Here is a 19,489-nt window from a genome sequence, read left to right on the forward strand (position 1 = left end):
TTAATTCTCTTGATCACTGTTAATCACAAAGCAATTTAAAACAGTACATAAAATTATATCAATTCCTAGAATCATTATAGGCCAGTTACCTACCCTAAATTCTCTCTTCTGAAAACACAAAGTAAGAATATTTTAAGTCAAAAGGCAACATTGTTTCATAGTCAAATGGGAATAATTTCCGAAACACCAGCTTTTTTTACATTTTAAATAAGCTGTGTAATAAGCGGATGTTGTCAAAGGACCATCATGTCATATAATAGCTGCAGTTACAAATGTTCTTCCTAAAATCAACGACTGTGTAGCCACAACATTTGTAATTAAAGTTGGAAACTTACTTTCATCAGGTTTATATAGTTGGAATTTTAAAATGACATTATAACCAAAAGTTTGTACAAATAATGTGGACAGCATTGCAGACTTACATTACCTCTACTCCATGTTTTGATTGGCTGCTTGAATTAGCTTATTAAAAGAAACTGTTTTTCTGAACTCATTCAATGTGCAGTTATTTTTCCATGACGTCAAGTGTTATGGTAAGAACACCGTTTGCTTTGGGAAATACTCTGTTGTCCTTTAACTAATCCGTGCCCACCACTTTCTGTAAGAAAACCTTCTTTTTTTTCAGGAACTACTTAAAACTCAAAAATAACGTTTCACACTGTACTACACTTATCCTCAAGGCCAAATAGTGTAGGAGCCATTAGAACCTCTTGAAATTCCTCAGAACAAATCCCGAGATTCTTTCCCTAAAATTTTGGTTGTAAAAACACCAGGTAAGAATTTTTAAGGTCAAAAGGCAATTTTTTTTTAAGAGTTAAAACAGAATCATTGCAGAATGACCAGCCGTTTCTAGACTTCAAATAAGCTGTGTAATGTCCTGATGTTGTTGAAGGACCGTCATGATATATAATTGCTGCAGTTACAAAAGTCCTTCCTGATATTGACAACTGCGAAGCCACAACATTTTTAATTAAAGTTGTCAATTTTGTTCCACCAGGCCTACATCGTTGGAACATTAAAATGACATACTGGCCATATCTTCGTATAAATAATGTGGACAGCATTGCAGACTTACATTGGCTACACTCCATGTTGTGATCGGCTGCTTTTACTAGCTTATTAAAGGACACTGATTTACTGTCTGGCAAAGTTAAATATATAAATCTTTCTGAGTCTACACTAGTAGTACTTGATACCCTACAGTTCGCGAAGTCATGCTGCCATTTATAAGAAAGGCCAAACAGATGATCTACATTTACACCTTCATCTTGCAATACATCAAGCATATACATTAAAAACTCCTGACAATCTTGCTGAATATTTTGAGAGAATTGCGTTTGACCTGAACATTTGTCTAACAGATTTCGAATTTCAGACACACTTTCTATTTGTGTTCCATCAGTGCTACATTTCTCTAACACAGAATTCAATAAACAGCAAAAACTTTGATCTGAATTGATCACAATCTCTTCTTTTAAAGTTTCTAGAGAAAAGACAACATTAACCACTACATTAGCATAGCAGTTGACACCAGAACTATTTTCAAATTGAAAACCAATAACATCTTCAACAGAATCCATTTTCTTTATGCTTATAATTTCGGGTTCATCGACTTTTCGTCTTTTTGCTACAACCTCCCTACTACTGGTCACATTTCTTCGTTTCCGGCCTACCACACGTTTCTCAAACAAAGGATATTGAGGCAAATGTGGCGCATACTCTCTTCTTAACCTATTGTATTCCTTAACACAATCTAGATCCGCACAAATGTTTGTGACATCACACTCAATCAAGTACAATCCCGATAAAGTTCTGACTCGTGACAATGCCACATATGCCATACCCTCCTTGAACACAGAACTGCCAATGTTCACCAATGCACTGTCTACACTTAAGCCTTGCGATTTATGGATTGTCACCGCATATGCCAAGCAAACAGGAAACTGCTTACGGCGAACATATAAGTCTTTTACAAGCAAAAACCTAGCAGAGCAACGACCAATTAGCTGTACTTCCTCAACGCCATCAAATTTAATTTTTAAAAATTCAATTCCATCTCTATTTCTGTATTTCTCAAAATCAACAGCATTACCCATTGATCCATTTACCAGACCTCTTTCAACATGTAAATTCCTTCTCAAAATGATACGGCAATTTAAGCACACATTCAGAGTCTTTTCAAAACCAGCAGTTTTAGATATAGTCTTCTCTAATGAATCCAATTTAGATTTCAAATTCTCAGACAAAATAATTGTTGCTCCCATATGCTCTATTCTGTCAATAGCTTCCAGTTTCACAATCTCTTGGTTTTCTAAATTCAACATTTTGTTGTTGAAGATGGCACATTCTGCAAGAGTTGGCATCAAACACATTCCAGATTTCTTCTCAGTAATTTTCCGAAAAATATTCTCTGGCAGAACGTCTTCTTCTGGATACAAATTTGACAGTAATCGTGCATGTAAAGCTTCTTTCCCATGCTCGGTCACTTTCCCGATTCTAACATCTTGTAGAATATTCTTGTAATCTTCATCCTTCGCTTGACGCATATTTTCACGCAGTTCAGCATAATTGAAGTTTAACCATATATTAACGTTGCCAATGCTCCCTAGGCACTTCCTGGTATCTTCATGTGTAAGTAGTTTAAACACTGGTTGTCCTTTCACTGGTGTCAGCTGCAGAAGATCACCGAAAACAATGATGTGTTTGCCACCAAATAACACATCATACTCTGTTTTAAGAACTTCTTGCATTCTCAAATGCACAAAGGCAAGCATGACATTGGAAACCATGCTTACTTCGTCAATGATAAGAAGTTTCATTTTCCTCAAGACTCTTGAAACTTCACAACAAGCATCTACAGATAACTTGTGGTATTGTAATTTGTTATCATTCTCCACTGGCAGCATCAGTAGACGATGCAAAGTAATACCTTTAATGTTATGTGCTGCCAGTCCAGTTGGAGCGGTGACAACACAAGACAGCGATGGCTCAGTCCTTTTCTGCAAATAACATGAAATTGCTTTAAGGAGGAAACTTTTTCCAGTTCCTGCTTCTCCACTCATGTACAGTCGGACAGGCTTCAACGACATACATGAGCACTCTTTCTTCTCATGACTTAATCCATGATCAATTTGGTTGGTAACTTCGTCATATATTTTCCTCTGCTCAACGTTGAGTTGTCTTTCCAAATCTTCTAAGTTAACCGCATCCTCCTGAGCATGTGCCATGGCTCTTTCCACTTCAATCATGGCAGTGGCAGCTTCATTTTCGATAACTGGTCCTCCTAGTGGATCCTGACTCAATGAAACAGAACTCTGACTGTCCTGAGAACTGTCTCTAGCAATCTCGGCTGCAATTGTTGCTTCCTGCTCGATTTCCGCATTCAACATTTCTAGATATTTTGGAAAAACAGGACATTCTATGGTCTCCTTGGCTGCATTGAAAGAGTCTTCATAACAGAGGTAATCTCCAAGCAGTTCCTCTTCTGCACGCCAAGGCTTGAAAAGTTGCAAAAGAGCTAAATAGAAAAACTCTTTTCTTTCAGGAGATTCGCCACTCAATTTTCGATGATTTACCAATTGGCATTTTCTTTGCTTGACCAGACATCCCTCACTTCCAATTACAGCATACACTCCTTTATCAATATCTTCTTTGATGTTCCTCTTGAATATGTAATTTTGTAGAACCTCATACAGACAAACATTCTCGAGGTGACTGCTTCTATTTGGAAAATATGTATCCAACATGTTGGTCTTCAAAATATCTGTACTTTTTGGCTCCTTTTCCACCAAATACTCAATTTCCCGTGCCTAGATTTGGCATAGAGACTTGCTGAAGATAACCGGTCAGAACATTCGTAAGCTCCGATTTCTCGATGCGACAACATCTTCAGACTGAAACTGTACAACTTCTTACTGAGGCTCTTTTCATGGGAAATGTCCTCCCACATATCCTTCAATTCTGTCTTTTCTTTTTTTGTGATGTAAGATGTCACATACCGAGCCACAGCCATACAGTTATCAGCCACAAACTGTATATCCATGTTAGCATTCCACATGGACAAAATCACTGGGTTGTAGTCGTTGATGTACTTGGACTCTTCGTTTCTTTTCAAATTGTATGTATTTTTGGGTGATTTCCTCGTCACATTATGTCGCAGCGAAGACATCAAACTGTTCACTCTTCCTTTAGAAATCACCGGTTGTGGAAAGCTGAAACGACATTTTGTGTAGAACTTGTCCTTGTTTCTGAATTTACGACGACAATACTTTCCACAACGATGGCTTTGAAAGCGTAAAACTTGTTCTCTTAGGCTTTTGTCTTCCTTTGTCTTTGGAACAGCACATCTAGAATACTGTTCTATGAAACTCATCACTAAGTCATCCGGATCTGTTCCAAATTTGGGTGCATCTTTGATCCATAGCAGCATATGTATATGAGGAGCACCTCTTGCTTGATACTTCTTTCTCCAGAAGAAATCCAACACCTCTCCAAGAGGTGGATTTTTCTTGTTCATGATGAAAGACATCATAGCTTCAAATCTATGATTGAAGTACCTGCATACATTCACTGGATCCAAAGAGCACAGTTCTCCGGGTGTCTTGAATTCGATATTTTCAATGTTTCCATTTGCCTCTCGTAGAAATTCAAGTAAGTCTTCCCAGCCATACTCGGCACAGCTGAGAGTGAGGAACCATGTGGGAGTTCCTAAGTTCCTCAGCATACATTTTAAATCACCATGACGACGGTACCAGTACTCATTAGTACCACGCTGACATGCCACGAGATTAATCAGGTGAGAATCCAAAATACTGTCTTGCACATTGACTTTATCCATAAAGTCCCTTGCCGAGATATTTTGCATCTGTACACCACTTTTCAAGATGTGGTTCACTGCATATGACACTCCAGACAGATCACTTTCAAACAGTAGAGGAAACAAATAGGGAATGCATTGACGAAACCTAGGATCTTCTGCATACAATCGTAAAGTCCGGTATTCAGAAGCAGGAATTTGATCAGGTCGCTCATCATATCTTCCTCCTTGACCTGTTGGAAATAGCTGTGGGAAACACCGAGCTTCCAAACTTTCCTCCCAAACACTAATGGGACTCCCTTTGGCTTGTTTCATTTGAAACAACTCAATAGCATTCCCCATGACTTCCTTGGAATGCAAAGGATGAACACTATAATGTTCATATATGTCTTCATTTTTAGAGGCTTCTACTTTCTCAATTTGTCCAACACACAAATCGCTGACCTCTTCTTCACTTACTTCCTCTTCTGCAACACATACATTCTTGTAGTACTCATTGTTTTTCATCAAATACAATGTTGCCTTTTTGACTTTCCTAACATCCACTAAATCTTGCCAGATTTTCTTACTCTTTGTCGGAACCCCATTAACTAAGATAACCAGAGGTTCCTCTTCCACTTTCTCTACTCCAATTGTATTAATGTTTTTCTTCAAATCTAGAGGCAAATAAACAACTCTTCCCTTTAATCCTCTCTGTAAATCTGATGGAGGCAATTTCCCTGTCTTTGGCTCCATTCGTACAATAGCCTGAAAGGGATGGACACTTTGAATCAAAATAGATTCATAAGTATTTAAATCCTTCAATTCAGAAGGAATGTCAACCAATTCCAGATTATTATGAACCGCTCTAGCAGGCATCCGGTTTTGATTTAATTTGTTACAACAATAAGTACACACACGTTGATCCGATCCCAAATCAAAAAAATGTTCTACCATCAAGTATGTTGCGAAATCCTTCCATTCACTATTATTTTCCCTTTCACTTTTTGCATATAAATCCACTAACTTAGTCTGATTCTTATAATAAGTGCGTCGACAACACACACAAGTGAAATTAGGCCTCTCACTTGATTTCACCTGAAACGTGGCAATTTCCTTCTGAAAATTATCTGTACTGGAAACCTGTACACTCTCTTCCACATTACCTTCTTCTTCTGGGTCAATTTCAACATTCTCCTCTTTACTTGCAAAGTAACAAAACTCAATTTCTTCACAAATATTCTTCACATCTACATCAGAACCATGCAAAAGAGCACTGCTTAATTGTTTAAGCTTAATTGCTGGACTCTTAGCAAAATACAAGATTCTCACTAATTTCCTCACTTTATTATGATGGACTGCTAGCATCCTGAAATGATGAAAAACACTCTGGCATACTCTCCTGGAAAGACAAGCCAGTGAATGACCATGCAAACCTGTCACTTCTCTCACTCTGCATGGATCTAATTCCTGCAACAACTTCATTTTCTGTTTTAAACTTTTCTTATTAAATGTCCATACAAAATCACAAAGCAAATTGATGGAATCCTGTCGCACACTGCAAATACTACTACACTTCCAGGGGATGTATGACGTTATAACGCATACTTTTACTCCGCAGACCATTACAACGCGACTTTTACTCCGCATACCGTTACAACGCATAGCGCCTTGGGGCGCTGGATAGTGGTAAGTATAATTTACTATTCTAACTCCAGTCCCCGTGGACCCTAGGGAAGGTGTTGGATAGTAAATTATACTTATCCCCTATCCTAGAGCGCCCCCCAGCGCAATGCGTTGTAATGGTATGCGGAGTAATGGTCGCGTTGTAATGGGTCTGCGGAGTAAAAGATCCGTTGTAACGGGTGTATACCGGTCAGGATACGTCTCCCGTGCCCCCTTATACCCATTTCCCCCATTGTTTTTCCTCCATCTTGTGATTAAATTCGACCGAAACACAAGATGGCGGACTCCCGTTACGCTACCGGTAAGCTACCCGGTTCGCGTACCGGGTAGCGCCTCTACCGCGAAAAAACAGAATTTTTTTTAAATTATTTTTTGCCCCGCGGGACCCTTTAATAGCCCCCTCATCAATCCTAGGGGGTCAGGAAGGGTCTACCTTGCCCCCTTTCATTAATTTCCCCCTTCGTTTTTCTTCACCTCTTGTCTCTCGATCCTACCGAGAGACAAGATGGCGGCCGCTCCGGACTGTTTAGAATGTGGACAGACACCGGAGAGCCAATCAGCTTCGCTTCGCGAAGTTCCGTTACGCGTCAGGTACGCTAACCGGGGCGCTAACCGGAGCGCTGTTACAGATATATATATTTTTTTGAACGTAAATTTATCAAAATCCACTGGAGCACATATATTGAGACCTAGCAAAGGCACATCGGGCAAACAATATCTTCAATTTTGCCAAGTTTCGTGGAAATCCATTCAGTCGTTCGATCCCCCCCTTGACAAAACCCCCCCAAATTTTCAGGGGCTGCTCAGAAACAAAATGTTCCATTTTCCTGAAAATTTCAGCCAATTCCGTCCTTAAACGCCAAAGTTATTCGACATAGAATTTTCAAAAATCCCAGAGGAAAAAAATCCTAACTATATATACCTACTGGCGACCGCCAGTAGGTAATATATATATATATATATATATTCACTGAAAAAACCATAGGTTATAGACCATATATAGTTAGGAATTAGCATTTACAAAACCTTATTTTACTCACACAAAACCATTGAAATTCCATATATAGTTAGTTGCACTAACTATATATCGCGCATCCGCAATCCACTGCTGATGATGTCACATATTACATCATTCATGACATGGTCAGTGACATCACTGATGACATCACTGATGACATCTCAAATGACATCACTGATGACAACATCCAGTGACTGTATGTTTCAGTAAAGTTAAAATATGTTTTACCTATTGAAGAATGAGTAGATGTATAAGTGTCTGAATGAAGGTTTTAGTAGGTGCGTGGTTGACTGTATGAGTGAGTGATTAAATGCGTCCTACTGAATGCATAGGTTAGTGACTAAACTGTGTGAAAGTTTGCATCAGTATGTCTGTTGTTGTGCAAGCTGCTGCATGTGTTGATCAGTAGCTATATGAGTGGCTATATGGGTTATTGATTGGTTGGCCAAGTATTTGTATGGGAGACTGAGTGTGTGTGTGGCTGGTTGGGAGGTGTCTGACTCTGTGCAGATCAATGTGTACTTGTATCAGTGATTGTATAAGAGAGTAAGTATGTGTTAGTATATGTTTGAAAATGTAAGGTGCTCTATGTTTAACTGTATAGATTAGAAAATGGAGGTGTGATTGATTCTTTGCATGACTGACTAGGTGTGTGAGTAACTCCATGGATGAGCAACAGAGTGTAAATGTCTGTATAGGTGTATGAGTGCATATGATAGTGTTGTAAAGATGAGTGATTGTATGTATGAATGATTGTATGGATGAATGAGTGAATGTGTGTGTAGACGTAGGAATCAGTGAGTGCGTATGTAGTAACTAGTATTGGTGTGTCAATGGTTTCAAAAATTATACTCTGTATTTAACACTGGTTGTAACAGAGGTTATATTAAAATGTGAGGAGATGCATTGTATTGTCACATGAATGATATCATCAGTGATGTGGTCATTGATGTCAAATGAGATGTCATCAGTGATGTCATTTGAGATGTCATCAGTGATGTCATCAGTGATGTCACTGACCATGTCATGAATGATGTAATATGTGACATCATCAGCAGTGGATTGCGGATGCGCGATATATAGTTAGTGCAACTAACTATATATGGAATTTCAATGGTTTTGTGTGAGTAAAATAAGGTTTTGTAAATGCTAATTCCTAACTATATATGGTCTATAACCTATGGTTTTTTCAGTGAATTTTCAAGGTTTTGTAAATGCTAATTCCTAACTATATATGGTCTATAACCTATGGTTTTTTCAGTGAATTTCATTGGTTTTTTAACAGCTAATATCTGTAGCTGTAAAATGTATTCCTCTTTAAATCCAAAAATATATTTTTTATATGTTTATGAATAATTTTTTTTTAAAATATTTTTTTTTCTTCGTTCCCGCTTCCCGAATCGGGAAGCTTCCCGTTAGCTGACCTTGATGCCGCGAAATAGACCGCGAGCCGGTAAACGTTTCTTTACCGCAAGTGCCGCGTTAGAAAACAACATCGTGACGCCTCCCGTCCGCATGACGTTTCACGTTGTCGCGTGATACGCCATATGACGTGCTACGTTAGCGAACTGGTACGCGAAGCGAGTCGCAAAGCGCAGGTTTCTGGAAGCAAACCGGGAGGCCCTGCAAAGCGCTTAACGTAAACAAAGCAGGTCATGTGACTTGGTAATAACACTTTTCATTGGTTCATTTCACTTTTGGTTTCCTAATGATGTAAGACTAGGTCATATAATCTAAAATGAACACTTTTCATTGGTTGTTTTTCCCAAATGATGAAAATCCCTCCTTCTTTCCTCACTCTGACTTTCATCATTGTGAGAGAAAGACCCTTTGTGATCACTGAGCAATGGCTTCTTTAGTAGCTTCAGCTGGTGCTTCCCCACCACCTCCACCACATCCAAGGAAGAGTGGACCACCTGCTCAAGTTATAATTCAGCAAGAAGAGGAAGAAGAGGAAGACGAGGAAGAGCAGGAAGAGAGGCAGTTTTTGCCTGAGGAACCCAGGACGTCTCACCGGAAAGAAAACTTCATTTGGCAATTTTTTAAAATTCCCAAAGGTCAGAAAAAAGTAAATGCAAGATACGTAACTTGCCTTATATGTCAAGATAGACTGTCCAGAGGAACCGAGAAAAAATACAGTTTCGGAAACTACACAATGCATCGCCATATGACTAGGTGGCATCCTAACAACTACAGTGCTGCACAGTTTCGGAACGACCTAGATAATCTCCCTATTATGGCCAGAAGATCTGTTGTACCGGAAGTAACGGGACCAGAGGGCAGGGAGATGGTGCCAAATATACAAATGAGATTTGGTGAAGTAAAACACATCTGCGTATTTTGCGATGGATTCATTTGCTACGGAGAAAGAAGCATCACTCTGATCAACAGAGCTATTGACTATCATATGCAAGTTTGTACGAAACGCCCAAAATAATAAATACTTTTTTTTTGTTTTGTTGCTCCTGTTGAGCCCTTTACAATGAATCGTTTTCATTGCCCCCTCCAAGAAAAACCCCAAAAAATATAAAACTGTTCAGAAAAATTCAAAAAAAGTAAAAAAATGTTCTGAAAAATAATAAAAAAAATATAAAACAACAAAAACAATAAAAAAAAAGTTCTTTTCAGAACTACCTCCCCGTTATTAAAAAATTGGTACAATATTTGGAACTGTGCCAACCTCTATTTCTCTTAGTTCGCTTCCCAGTTCGCTCGCCGGTACGCGAACCGGAAGCGAACCAAAAACAGTAAGTATAAGGGAAGGAAACAGAGACTTATGTTAAAAGAAAGACAGCTATAGGGGAGTAAACTAGAGATACTATTACCCGTAATCCACTGCTGATGATGTCACATATTACATCATTCATGACATGCTCAGTGACATCATCAGCAGAGGATTGCGGGTTTTTTGACAACGTGCCTTATCCACGGTTTAATAACGCTGCCTTTTGCTTTATATAAGTTTTCAAATTGTATGAAATATATACCAATAGGTCGTTATGAACCTTTAGGTAGTGCTTTTCTTCATGAGGTCTGGTCGCTTCCATACACATACAGATGTTTCAAAGATGATCAAGAAGTTTATCTGAATGGAGAGGAATGCACTGAGACGCCAGATCATTCACTAATGTGTAGGCACATACAGTTACACGGTTCATGCAACAAACACCGACCAAATATGGCTTGCGTGTTGCAAGGCACGCTAGTTCCTGCTATCATCCCCACGTTCAAGTTGTTGGAAAATGGTAGTTATTTGATGCTCAATAATGAAGATTGTTCTGAGTTAATTAAAAGTATTCCTTTTATGGTAACAGTAAGTGAACGGGTTATTTGCTGCAGAAATGTTCTATTTCCTCCCACACATGAACATAGGGAGTTTTCAATCTGGCCACAAATACCAACCTTGGGAGAGATTTCAACGGCATGGCAAGAATAAGAGCTCTTTTGTCTCAGAGAGAGGTGGCCTTGAGTTCGGCCCGTGAAACTTTCGTGCTTCACATAGCGAACACCCGTACAGAGGTGCAGACCCTTCTCAATTCAGATTTGCCTTTCAATTTCAGCAAGATGGTTCGGACTATCTTTAACGCATCCTCCACAAAGGCCCTGGCGCACTTTTTTAAAGTTGTTACCAGTGGTCTCGTGACTTCATTTGAGAAAATCTTTGGAGTCATCCCTGCTTTCTTTCATTCTATTTTCTCCACTCTGCTTCGTGGATTGGCATTTTTACTTGCATTACCAGCGGACGCTCTTGTGCTTTTTTACATTTTTAAATATGGATGTCCCTCCTATGCAACCTCCCACCCTGCAGCTGCTGACACTGTTCCGCAATCGCATGCTAGAATATTATGGCACAATGCCGTTGGCGATATTAAGCACGGCATATGGATTATCTTTTCGATTCTCCTACTTCACCTGTGTCCAGCCTGTATTTCACTGCCTGACCTGTGATTTCGATTGGGCCATTGATTTGTGTCTCTGCGGACCGGTTTCTCCTGACGTCGACTTTAATCAGCTGATGACTCCTATCATTTCTCACGAGTTGGTTTGTCCTGGCGAAAGGATTATGGCTGTGGCATTGATGCATGGACTACTTGGTCCCTGGAATTTACTGGCGGCAGCACAGTCTTTCTTGGAACAGAGCTTTCTTGAAAACCCACCGAGCTGTCCTCTGATGGTGATAGAGGATCCGGTGCTGGGAGAGCACGTATGTTCTTTTCCGCTTTTAAATTGGATGGCTGAACTGTTTTCGGATGAAGACGGTGACTTCCTATTGGAGGCTGTTGCAGCTTATTTTGCATACACAGTTATGTCATAGACCTTTTTCATGTTTGATATGCTGAGTACTAGCATTTCATTGACAATTCATTGACTTATTTGTCAAGTTTTTATTATTTACCTTGCCTATTGGCTTAAGACTCGATAAAGTACTTGGCTGTTTTATTTTTCTTTAGCATTACATTTTCCTAGTTTTTAATGCTTTACCTTGCGGACCGTCCACATATAAACTTGCAATCTGCTCTCATGAGATGGCACTTCTATTATCTTATTCAGTTCGTTTCCGGATCATGGGGAGGTGTCATCTAGGTCCTGGATATCTTTACACCGTGTTAAGTTAGCATGGGCTCATTACCGGTTTAAACGCCATTTTTCCTTTTTTGCAACTTCTGCACACGACACTTAGTTGTTGCTTTAGCTTTCCACCTAGTAGTTCATCGTGGTTTACATGAGAATAATATGTTATTGCTCTACTATCTGCTTTGCTTGTTAAACTATATCTGTACAGCGAGTGCTAAAGTTTCAAGAACAACACGATACAGAATTGTTATGAGGTCTGATCTCCACGACTTCATACTCATAACATAAGTGCAACTTCTGCCAATTCTGGGCATGAGGCGGGTTTTATATTGCTTTGCCGAACACACATACACAACAGTTGATGCGGTTCACATGAAGAGAGAGCTGGTGTATGCTGATGTGATTCCTTCAAATCTAAGACACTAAAGTATGGGCACGCCCTAAACCAACACAAAGAGACCTTCTTAGCAAATAATATAATATGTGTATTAGGGAGGGTGAGATATAAGCAGCCGCGGGCCGTGGAGGGAGTTACGGTGAGGCAGGGAGGCGGGGAGGGGGAGAAGCAGGGAGGAGGCCTCTCTACCCTGCCCCTCCCCCTCCCCGCCTCCCTGCCCCACCGTAACTCCCTCCACGGCCCGCGGCTGCTTATAAGTGTTGCTAACTCTTATTCATTTACAGCATGTTAACATACTGTCACCATTCGCTTTTTATGTACTAGTAACTATGCTGGTAATTTTGCTACTGATAATATGTGTACTTGTATTCTCCACCCTGCTTCTCCCCCTCCCCGCCTCCCTGCCTCACAGTAACTCCCTCCACGGCCCGCGGCTGCTTATAAGTGTTGCTAACTCTTATTCATTTACAGCATGTTAACATACTATCACCATTCGCTTTTTATGTACTAGTAACTATGCTGGTAATTTTGCTACTGATAATATGTGTACTTGTATTATCTAAGATACTACGCCTGAGAAGACGGCATTAGTAAATAAACATTTCAAATACACATGTGTTCTTCTTAACTCCATGTTCTGGTTTCTAAGAAATATATAACGATCGACTGTTCATGAGTTCCACGTATCCTGAGGTACTATAAGTTCATATTCTGGATTGTCTAAACATTGAGAGTTTGTTATATCCAATGTGACACTGTACCTAGCTTGCTAAGGGGTTTTTGATTACTAACGTGAGTTTTGGGACACCCTAATTCGCCGAGGTTCCAATCCTCTGTCCACAGTTCTGTGTGAGAACAGAAACCCTGCGACAGGGGCACCCCCGACCCTTGCTGGAGCTTCATCACACTTGCGATACAACTCCAGCAATGCGCCACCTTTACGGCACAGATACATCACGCATCTGTGCTGTTTTTGCCCCATGATGCGCCGCATTGTAAATGCAGCACACCATAGGTGACGGAACAGCGGCACAGAATGACTAACACATCCCTGGTGATGCGCCAGTCATCATAAATGTATCCCTATGCTTCTTATCTTGTTAGAGATGAACCGCCATATGTATCATCAAAGTTTTTTGCATTTCCTAAATAGCGAACTTTAAGGAATAAATAGCGATTCTTTACCATTCCTAGTTTGCGATTAGCTATTTGCTAATTACAAATTACCCATTCATTTCCTTCATTTCCATAGGGCGGTTGGACTCACTTTTAGCTCGAACGGCTGAATGGATTTCCACGAAACTTGGCAAAATTGTAGGGACTGGTAGCCCGATGTGCCTTTGCTATGTCTCAAGATATATGCTCCAGTGGTTTTTACGAAAATGAACTTTGAAAAATATATATTGGGCTACATTGGCCTATATATATGTTGGAGCCCAAATGTAGCCCAATGTAGCCCAATGAAGCCCAATGTAGCCCAATGTAGCCCAAAGATGGCCGCCAGACACACAAAAAAACAAATGTAGCCCAAATATCAGCCAGATGTAGCCCAACTATAGCCCAGTGACAGAATGACCAATCAGCTTCGCAAACCTCCGTTACGCGAAGCGGAGCGCTGTTACAGATATATATCTTTTTTTGAACGTTAATTTCTCAAAATCCACTGGAGCACATATATTGAGACCTAGCAAAGGCACATCGGGCTACCAGTCCCTAATATTTTGCCAAGTTTCGTGCAAATCCATTCAGCCGTTCGATTATTATTATTATTATTTTTTTTGCCCCGCGGGGCCCTTTTAAAACCTCCACATCAAACCTAGGGGGTCAGCGAGGATCTACTATGCCCCCTTATGGTTATTTCCCCCTTTGTTTTGGCCTCCTCTTGTCTCTCGATCCTACCGAGAGACAAGATGGCGGCCGCTACGGACTTTTTGGAATGTTGACAGACGCCAGAGAACCAATCAGCTTCGCTTCACAAAGCTCCGTTGCGCGAAAAGTACGCGTCCTGGGACGCTGCCCGGTCCGCTGTTACAGATATATATCTTTTTTAAACGTTAATTTGTCAAAATCCACTGGAGCACATATATTGAGACCTACAAAAGGCACATCGGGCTACCAGTCCCTACAATTTTGCCAAGTTTCGTGCAAATCCATTCAGCCGTTCGGGCTAAAAGTGAGGCCAACCGCCCTATGGAAAACTCAATGTTAAAAACACGTTTTGGGACCCCCCTTTTTTCTCGGCCCCCCCTTGACGAACCTCCCCCAAATTTTCAAGGGCTGCTCAGAAACAAAATGTGCCATTTTCCTGAAAATTTCAGCCAATTCCGTCCACAAACGCCAAAGTTATTAGACATAGAATTTTCAAAAATCCCATAGAGAAAAAATCCTAACTATATATACCTACTGGCGACCGCCAGTAGGTAATATATATATATATATATATATATATATATATATATATATTTATTCAAAAATGAAATTGCCAATAACGTGCGTTCTCAGTAACACAGACTCCACGAAAATCCCACAGTTCCAAGGGAGTATATATCGCCAGTAGGTAGTTATAGTTGGGATCAAGTTTCCATAGGAAGAGCTTTTGTTGTTTTGCTTGTAACTTTGGCATCGATTGATGAATCTTCATGAAATTTTCCAAACGAATTCTTCGTTCATAGAAACTCCAATGCTGAACGTTTGGGGGTGATTCGTCAAGTGGGGTCCCAAAACGTGTTTTCTCCATGCAATTACCATAGGAAACTTTAGACAAGGCTACAAGCGAACGGGTGAACGGAATTACCCCAAATTTGGCAGGGAGAAGGGTCTTGATCTAGAAAGCACGCTTTTGTTTATTTGGTATAAATCCGTTCAGTAGCTTTGGAGAAATATTTAAATTTACAGATATAAATATTTGGGAATTCTGCCATCTGATTGGCTGGGGTGTTACGAGCACGAGCTTGCTGCTTATTGGTTGCGAGCGCTGCGAGTGTTTGCAACTAGGAAGTGTTGGCCTGCATTTAGTGATTTCGTTGAAACGAGTAAGAGGAAAAAAGGGCTAAAAGAGTAGGAAAGAGGATAGAAGCACTGTAACCTCCGTGGGGAAGTGCAAAGTGAAGTAGTTACTCCTACCGGTCTGAAAGTGTGGTGTTGCTCAGAGTGAAATGGTGATGAGATGCTGCTACACTCAGGTATGAAACCGAGAGCCTAAACCGTGAGCTCATTGCTGTAAAGTGATGTGCTCTTATCTTTGTAGCATACGTGTGCAAGTAGTGTTAGTATGCTTTTATACTATACAGGGAGTGGGAAGCCAATTACTCACCCCTACTGGTCTGAAGACTCTGGGATTAAACCGTGAGCCTAAATCATGAGCTCATTGCGGTAAAGTGATGTGCTCTGGGCACTGTCAGCATACCTGAGGAAGCAGTGTTAGTTTGCGTTTATGCAATACAGGGAGTGGGAAGCAAACTACTCACTCCTACCGGTCTCAAGACTTGTGGATAAAACCATGAGCTCATTGCTGTAAAGTCATGTGCTCTGTGTAGTATTCTAATGTAAGCCATAGTAGAATGTTAGTATGTAATGCTAGTAGAATGTTAGTATGTAATGTTAGAATGTAGGGCTGTCACGAGGGGAACCTTGGGGAGTTTGTACACAGTGCTGGAGAAGACGGTTGCCTTGCTGTCTGCTCCTGTTGGTGGCTGTTTAAGCTGGCTTGTTTTCCTGCAATAAATCTACTTATAGGATCCACTGCTGTCTGCCTCTTCAGTACATAAAGTTGGCGAGGAGCGGGAGAAGGTAAAAAGAAGGCAGCACTCACCAATATTTAGAGTTTGCTTGCGTTGTGCTGAAGAGCCGTTTTCTTTGTGAAGCTGTTTCTACTCATCCCAGGGACGTAGGCTCTTTGAACTATGTCATCCTAACTCTGGTAGGATTTATATTTTTTAATTTTAGGCTTCCTCTGCCTTCTCAGTACACCCTGGTCACTGTACTACATGTGTGCAAGTAGTGTTAGTTTGCGTTTATACTAATTCTGTAGTTATGCAGTAACCAATGCACAATGGTCCTAGGGAGCGCCGCCTCCCAGGCGCAGCTCATACAATGTCCCGGGGTGTGCATCCGCGGGACATTTATGTTTGCTATTACAGGGCGGGTGTATGGCTTCCACCCTGTGATAGCAAATCCTTGTTTGCCTCGTTGAAGCGAGAGGAGTAAAACCTCGATTCGCTTTAATAGAGCGGATCCGGATGGTAAAAACGGAGAAAAAAAATGAAGCGGGGTCTTACCCATTCATTTAAAAGAGCCCCATGGTGGGTAATACTCCGGGGCTGTAGTGTTTACATAAATACTTGTAATCATACAAGCGCGAGTTCAAGCGCGTTCACTCGCGCTTGACTCGTGCTCACATTCATTCCAGACACACAACGACAGTACGCTACTCGCGCTAATGTTTATATGTAAATACTCCTCGTGACATGTTATTGCTCAAATGTAAGGTCTCGCTATGTCATACAGTTATAACATGTATTGTACAGTACAACTGCCACTGTGGAGAGTTACCGTTTACTTTATGGAGCTTACAGTTGTGCTCAGGGAATGCTCCTTTACTTTACCAATAAACTTGGTACTTTAATCATAATCCTTGTGGAGTATTACTCAACAATTTGGCGACGAGGACGGAGCATCCAGAACCCAATTAGGAGCATTTCCTGGTTGATTTATCCATAATTTTACTTTTACTACAAATTGATTTACCTTTGAGTCTAAACAGACGGAGTCTACAGTTTCAAGCATTCAGCGCTGTTACCTTACAGAGAACAACGAACGGAGTCTAAACAGACGGATCCTACAAATTCAAGCATTAAGCGCTATTACCTTACGGAGTGCGTCCTTGCTGCTGTCCTTCTCTACAGCCGTTACATTGCGGAGGACATCGTGACAACTGTTTTCATCTACAACTGTGAGTGATCTGTCTGCGCAGCCACGCATGAACGATTTTAGACAGAAGCGGTTGTTCCTCCACGCCTGAGAGTAGTTTGTTTGCGCAACCGCGCACGAACGATTTTGGGCGGAAACAGTTATTCCGTTTCCTCTCAGACGCTACTCTCCGTCTAATGTGAAAACAAAAGAGGTGACTTCGAATCCCTTAATCTACTTCCTGCAAGGCAAATTAAACAGCAATACTCAGCTTATCGAAGACAGTTTGAGACACTCCAAAAGGTACTGTGAATAATACAGAGCTACGCTCGTTTTCTTTTTTTCTCATTTGAATTCATCTAATAACCCATTCTTAAACTTTAACATAATTTTAAACTGTGACATAAATTTTTGAATATCCACCATCTCATCACACCACTATGTGTGCCCAAGGATATACCCTCTCACCACCACAAAGTTATTGGTCAGCTGGTGGCTCCCCATGTATACCTTGGATAGAGTGGAAAGCTTACTTTTTAAACTATATAGAAACATTAGATGCAAATGGAAAAATGAAAGCCCCAGAGAAGAAAGGCATTTTTCTACACTGCCTAGGACCAGAAGGATTAAAAGCCTTCAATCAACTACCTGCATCACAAGCAAGTGAGGACATGAATGTTTTTGATAAAGCCATATATGATTTTGATAAATATTGCTCCCCCAAAGTATGCATTGGAATTTCTAGGTATAAATTCTTTCAGAGGAAACAGTTAAGTGAGGAAACTGTTGATAATTTCATTTCTTCTTTAAAAACTTTAGCATTAGATTGTAAATTTGGTAATTTACAAGAAGATTTTATTAGAGATCAAGTTGTTATGCATTCCAGTAACGACACCATACAAGAAAGACTGTGGATAAATGGTGATGAAAATCTAGATTTTGTAGTATCCATAGTCAGGAAAGCAGAACTTTCCTGTAGGAGTGCGCAACAAGTTAAAGAAAAAAGCACTTCAATTAGTAGAGAAGTGGTTTCAAAAATTAATCACAAATATGATAATAAAAATAAAGATTTCTCTAAGAAGAAACAAACACCTTTCTCAAAAGGAAACTCTGAAGATCTTAAAGGTAATTTAAAGTGTTTTAGGTGCAATAGTAAATCTCACCTTGCCAATAACAAAATGTGTCCAGGTTTGAAACAAAAATGTGCGAATTGTGGCCTAGTAGGACACTTCACTTCTGCCTGCAGAAAAGGTAAAATTAATCAAAAAGTGAAGTGTATTGAAGTAAGTGACAACAGTGATGATGATGATTATACTGATGACTCTAACAAGTGCTCTTATATTTTGAACATAAAAGATTCTACAGTTCTAAATGTAAATGACTCTATAAAGAAAAAACCTTTATGTGACATGGTCATTGGGGGTGTAAAAATCAACATGTATGCTGATTCCGGATCTCCTTATTCTATCGTATGTGAGTCAGTCTGGAATAAATTATTTGTACCCAGACTAAACAGTCACTTAGAGAAGAGTGACATCAATCCTGAAGGGTATTCTGGTGGAAGAATTGATATACTAGGATTCAGAACCTTAGTGTTCAGATTTAAAAACAGAAAGTGCATCACCAAATTATATGTTTCAAAGAAAGGCCCCTCAGTGCTTAGTTGGTTTGACTGTGGTAAGCTAGACATAGTGCTGGATCCTAATAGTCCTAATCCAGTGATGTTAATTGATGAACAAAATGGAATATCTTCTCTAATGTTAAATAAATTTCCCAATGTTTTCTCCAAGGACATCGGAAAGTTAAACAATTTTAGGCATGAAATTTGTTTAAAAGAAAATGCTTGTCCGAAAATACACAAAGCTAGAAACATACCCTTTGCTGTCAGGGATGAAGTTAAAAAAGAACTAGATACATTAGTAGAGCAAGGAATTATAAATAGAATTGAATCATCTGAATGGGTTTCGCCCATAGTAGTCGCTAGACGGACCAATGGCAGAGTTAGGTTATGTATTGATCTTCGCCATCTTAACAATAATATTATAGTTGATCAATTCCCTCTTCCCCGCATCTCAGAAATGTTATCTGTTGTTAGTGGTTCAAAATTCTT

The sequence above is a fragment of the Lissotriton helveticus genome, chromosome 7, assembly GCF_964261635.1.
Source record: "Lissotriton helveticus chromosome 7, aLisHel1.1, whole genome shotgun sequence".
In the NCBI taxonomy this organism is placed as follows: Eukaryota; Metazoa; Chordata; class Amphibia; order Caudata; family Salamandridae; genus Lissotriton; species Lissotriton helveticus.